This window comes from Strix aluco, chromosome 31 (assembly GCF_031877795.1).
Source record: "Strix aluco isolate bStrAlu1 chromosome 31, bStrAlu1.hap1, whole genome shotgun sequence".
Taxonomy (NCBI): Eukaryota; Metazoa; Chordata; class Aves; order Strigiformes; family Strigidae; genus Strix; species Strix aluco.
This window is the reverse complement of record NC_133961.1, coordinates 1,926,542-1,932,541: the sequence shown is the minus strand read 5'-3', so window position 1 is coordinate 1,932,541 and position 6,000 is coordinate 1,926,542.

The following is a 6,000-nucleotide window of genomic DNA, read 5'->3' as shown; positions in this document are numbered from 1 at the left end:
GCACCTGAAACAAAGTTGTGTGCGTATGTGTAATATGCTGACTTGAAACAGAATCTTTCCCAGCTGAATGAGTGCTGGGGGAGGGGAGCGTGTTCCAAAACCTATTTTCTTTTTGCACAGCAGCCGAGCACCGGGCAATTTAGAAATAGAGAAGGTAGGGCTTGCAGGCTGCAGAGTACTGGCCCACAGTCCCCTACCCCAGCCACCCCAGCAGGCAGGCTGTCTCAGGATCAGGATTTTATTTCTCTTCTTAAATACATTTTGACATATTCCTTATTTCTTCCAAGATGGAGTTAAATAAAGTGAAATATACAAAAGAGAGTATATTTTTTGTTTATTTGTTTAAATCGACTTCTATTCACAAGAGTAAAAAAAGAGTCCTGGGATTAAACTACAGATGCAATATTTTTAAATATAACTATAATTTGTTTCATGGATATATGTTCAAATATTATATATACACATAACTATTTTACTAATTTTTTTTTACTTATACTAACTCCTGGTGATGAGATAAGGTTTCTTCACGTCCTCCGAATCATCTATTGGCAGTCACTGTTGGAGACAACGTGTTAGATTGGAAGGCTTCTGCTGTTGTTCATGTAGTAATTATACCCATTGCCCATTTATTATGTTGGCCTCCAGACAGATGCTTTTAGAGAATATAGGGGAAGTTAAAAAACAGGAAAATGCACCCTTCCTTTCTGCCTGCTAATTCTCAATAGTACCAAATATTCTTTCAAGTGCTTATTTAAATCTTGCTAAATGTCATTTTTAGTAATCAGCAAGTACCAAAGACTTCCACGGATTTTCACATGACTTGGGACCAGACTATATAGTTGCCACCTCAATTTTTTGTGTCTTTCTGCATTTTTATGATGTACATTTTTTAATCTACCTTCTCTATACTATTATCATTGTGCATTTACTCTGCTCATTCTTATTCATCTGCTTTTTGAGATAAATAGTCTTCAATCTTCTCAATCACTTCTACAAAAATATTAAGGCTTTTAATCATTTTGCCCGTGTGATTTTGGAATGTCCTTTAGGTCATGGGTTATTCCACAAAATATGTCCTTTAGGTCATGGGTATTTCACAAAATATTGAGCAGATGAGGTATTTTTCATTAATTAATGACTACTTACAATTACTTTTTATTAGTGGGTCTTTACAATGGTCGGTGAAACTGCTGGGGCTAGATCACATTTTGATATGCTTCTCTGATGAAAATCTAGCTCATCTCTAGTTCACTTTAGCCATGTTTGCTACAAGACCCGACAAAAGTATCTCCTGGATAAGCTCTTTGCAAATAAATTTTATGTGGTTCTCTGCTGCCTTTTAGGTTAGGACTAGGAGTTTGATTTGGACTAGATATGTTGGAGCCAATGAACAAAGAAAATAAGAATATTGGTTATATTAATGTATATTTTTAATCCTTTCAAATTATGACCCCTCTAGGAACAATCTGACATTCTAATAAATCCCCTGTGGTTTGTCTATCCAGTGTGATAAGCACTTTTGGGCTAGTTGCAGAGGCAAAAATTGACCTTATCCTGTGTTTTGAAAACTTGCATTTTCTATTTGACCTTGATCAAAGATCAGAAATTTAGAGGAGGACAGATACATTGATGTTAGATTTTCAGTACTTTCTATGTAAATTTGAAATAACCAAGTGAAATTGTGGTAGGAATTCCAAAAAGAGATATTTTTTCAGCTGTATATCTACAGAGTCAGCAGAATCTTTTCCAGAAAGTCTTTAGACATGATAGTTTTGTAAGACATTTAACTGTTAAGTTCATACTGAATATTCTCATTTTCAGTTACTGCTGTGATTTGGAAAGCTGATTTCTGTTATCTTGCCACAGCCAACATTCCTGAGGTATGGATTCAAACGCAATGGATCTGGTCTCAAACACTCATAGCACAGAAGCCAACAAAGAGGGCACATGTAGACTCTGGCATATTTCAGTGGTGGTGGTAAATTATGAAGCAGTTTACGTGATTCTCATAAACTGATAAATTGTGAAATCTCTGCATTGGCTACAATAGATCTGACTATAGTAAACTGTGATTCTTTGAATGAACATGATGTGCAGTTAAGACCATTCTTCAGTGTTTACATTACAGGTTTAAAGATTCCCTCAAATTAAGAAATAGGGAGAAAAAGAGATTAAAATATTTTAATTATTTTATCTAAAAAGTTTATCGATGTGTAAGTAACATGTAGAATTTATCTGAATAAGATCATACCATTGGAGCCCAGAATTTCAATGCATTCAGGGTTTATGAAGCAGAGAAGAATACATTAGAAAATCAATTCTAGCATTCACCTGTATCTTTACTTAATATAGATTGAGGTGAAAAAGAGATAAAGATTGTTACGACTTTGGAATGAGTTTTAGATTATTTCTACACAAAGGAAAAGGCACAGAATGGAAAAATTGAGATTATGCATTTCAAGGGTTTAACTTCTTTTTAAAATCAGAAATTAATTCTTCCCTTTTTCAGAAATTATTTTTATCAGAACTTTGAATTTCTCTGATAAAGCTGATGATCTTTTAGGTCATATTTGTTCTGAGGTAAATACAAAACAGGGTTCAGGAACGAGGGTTTCAGTTGACATCAACAGGATGTTGTTCTTAATATAGAAAATAGAATTTAGCCACTCATATACATTGGAATGAAATCTATATGGTTTATATGATTGTTTCATACACAGAAGATGTACAGCGGCTTATTAACTCTGCAACACTTTAAAGGTCTTTCTTTGACTTAGCTTTTATTTGTTTCATTGCTCAGAAAAATGAGGCATTTGCATGCAATAAAAACAAAGTAAAAACAGAAACAAAAAAGTAACAAAATTATAAAACTAAGTTTTCTTTCTTGGAAAAATTAAGGTTAATCAATTGTCACCGGTTAAAAAGAACTTTGGTCCATTGTAGAAGAACAGTTTCCCCTTTTATGTTTTAAACTGGCCTTTGTGCTTTAGAGAAGTTGTGGTCTAGTCTTAAAATCTGCTTCAGTGGGTGACAAGTATTTATTGCATTTACACTCTAAAGTGTGTCAAAACACACAGTTTTCTATTTCAATGGATATACTTAGAATAAACTGTTGATTTTTTACCATAATGCGGAGATGGTCCTTCAGATGTATAGTGAAAGCAATAGGGTTATTTGTTTGGCATGTTTTGCATGTTGGATGCATGTTTAACATGTTTTAACAGACCTATTTCTTTTTCATTACAACATCAGAAAGGAAATATTAGGTGTTTCAATTTGGTACAAAATTCATTAAATGATTTGGAAATTATGGTATGTAGAAGTAATTACATACCATCAAATAACTAAGAAAAAAAAAGAAGCTAAAAACTCTGAGCATTAAGTCTGTTACTTGTAATGTTAATTTAGGGAAACATATTGACAACTAATTTGTGTTCAGAATTGATAAGGTAGGTATCTTTTCTCTCACCCATATAACATAATGCTGATAGCTCTTAATTAGGTCCCTTGCATATGATTATCTAAGAAATGAGGATTGTACGTCACTGTTAGCAGTCAGCCCTTTCCCTTGCTAAGTGGGTTTAATAGTATCCAAAACTCCCTTAAGAGGACAAACTCGATATCACCTGATTCTTAATAAGGGTTTGCTGAAGGAGGCAAGAATGGAGCGTGTTAGGAGCTGAAAAACCCACCAAAGCCAACAAGCTGTGCATCCCTGTAATTTCCTTTGAAAGAAAGTTACAGATTAGAACAATTCTTAATACTGGCTAAATCACCCATTTCTCTACGCAGCGATGGAACAGAATAAAAAAAAAAAAAACAACAGCCCTAAAGGTTTTACTGTAATTGTACACCATAACATTTCTGATAGACCTCCCACTGCTTCATGGGAGATTCATGTGCTTTCATTCTATAGTTGACACCGAAGGATAATATACTCCATGTTGGCATTAACATTAAGAAAACGCACTAATAAATCTGTATGGCTACTTATCAAAAGGCTGGTCAACATATATCACAGATCTGCTTTTGTGGCAAAGTTGATCTCAGTATTAAAAATCTCAGCAGCGATACATTCAAAGCATTCCAGAGAAAAAAGGATGGAAAATTCATATCTCATTACTGAAATATTTATATTCATCTCCTTCTCTGGTCTATAATGATTTGATAATTCCTCAGGTGCACAGTGAAAGTGGTGGGTTTTTGTTTCCTTAGCAACCACCGGATCTCCATTTTCATAAATTAAAGAGCATAAGCAGAGCCTGTTGCTATTTTACTTAACGCAATTTTCTTCTGAGGTTATATGGAATTCAAAGTGGTCAAGAAAATACATAAAGGGAGTACTGGGAAGGAAAGAGAGGGACAGTTAATCCCAGGATCTGACCATATTTTCAATCATGACAGTGCTCTGTGAGATAGGAAAATTTTAAGCCTTTCAAGACACAGGACATAGCTGAGACTATTTAAAGTCAGGAAAAAATTAAAGACAGTAGAAGCTAAACTTGCAGAATGTAAAACCACCCTTTAGTATCCCCCAAATTTAACAGATTAAACCAACAGAGGAATCGAACATCTCTACAGTAAGTGGCATGAAATACATGGGATGTAGAAACTTCATCTTCGGCATCTATTTTAAGAAACACTTCTACTGTACTAAAACTATATCTTTCTAGTCCTGGATCACTCAGAAGGGATGTTACTGCCCTTCATGATGCCAAAGAAGATACAACTGTGGTACCATTATCATGACTGAATTATTACAAATCACTTCTGGATTGAGCTGCATTAATTGGATTTACCAAGAGTCAAACTTCGGTATCTTCCTTCTTTTTCAGGGGATTTCATAGTTGGAAAATATAGAAAATATAGAAATAGTCACAACAGACAGTAGAAAATTCCAGTGAATAGAATTGGATCAAAAAGAATTTTCTGGAAGGTCAAGCTATATAATGATGAGAAAGTTGAACTACCACCTTACCTGGGAATTCGAGAGCGCCTTGAGATCTGAAAACTTTCAACCATAAAGTTTAATTCCTTCCTTAAAACCTTCCATTAAAACCTAAAATTTAATTCCTTCCATTAAAACCTAAAGTTTAATTAGAGGACAAGCATAGTTCAGTACTCCAACCATAAACCAAGGATATGTTTGCTCTCTTAAATCACTTCTGTCACATTACAATTGCTTTTGACTAACTGCCGCCCTCCGGATTTCAGCCTCTGCTATGATAGTGGAAAAGAAAAAAAACATCGATGAAGAAAAGATCACCACCCCCCACAAGTAATGCAACCTAATTGTTTCATCCATGCCAACAGCTGACCTGAAACAAGCTCAAAAATATTAGCTTTCAAATTGCTCTGAATTTGACAGAATTGACTGAATTCAATAATGGCAGAACAGGAGAGGTAGAGTCCCTGGAAGAGTGGACTAGATTCTGTCCTGCATCAGATATTACCAGCTGACTTGTTAGATATGTTCAGATTATGAAGTCCTTCCTTACATAAGAAAAAAATGCAACCTTGTTTTCTGTTTTCATATAAATTTGCAGTGCTAGTTATTATAAAAAATCATTGATTGACTTGCAAACCCACAAATTTATAAACCAAACAAATTTCCGAAGAGCTTACTGAATGTGAATAAATTATCATAAAACACACCTACAGCTTTCTGCTATTATGATAAAAGTGCTCAGACTCTCCAGGTATTGTAAATGCATATGCATTATAAAAATGTAAATTGGACAAGAATGAGTGCATATTTTTTTCTTAATTTTGGTCTATAATTAGACTGTCACAAAATGCTCACTAACAAACTGATTGTAATCCTAACTCTCCAGTGTAGTAAGCTTGTTAACTGTATTCTAGAAAGCAGCCTCTCTTCCCATCTTTGGAGGGGAAAAAAAAATAAAAATAGTTGTTGACAGTTTTGGGCACTTCCCAGGCAATTTTGTGTAAAAAATGGTAATTAAGAAAAGTTATACTCTATCAGGATCTATTAGCAAT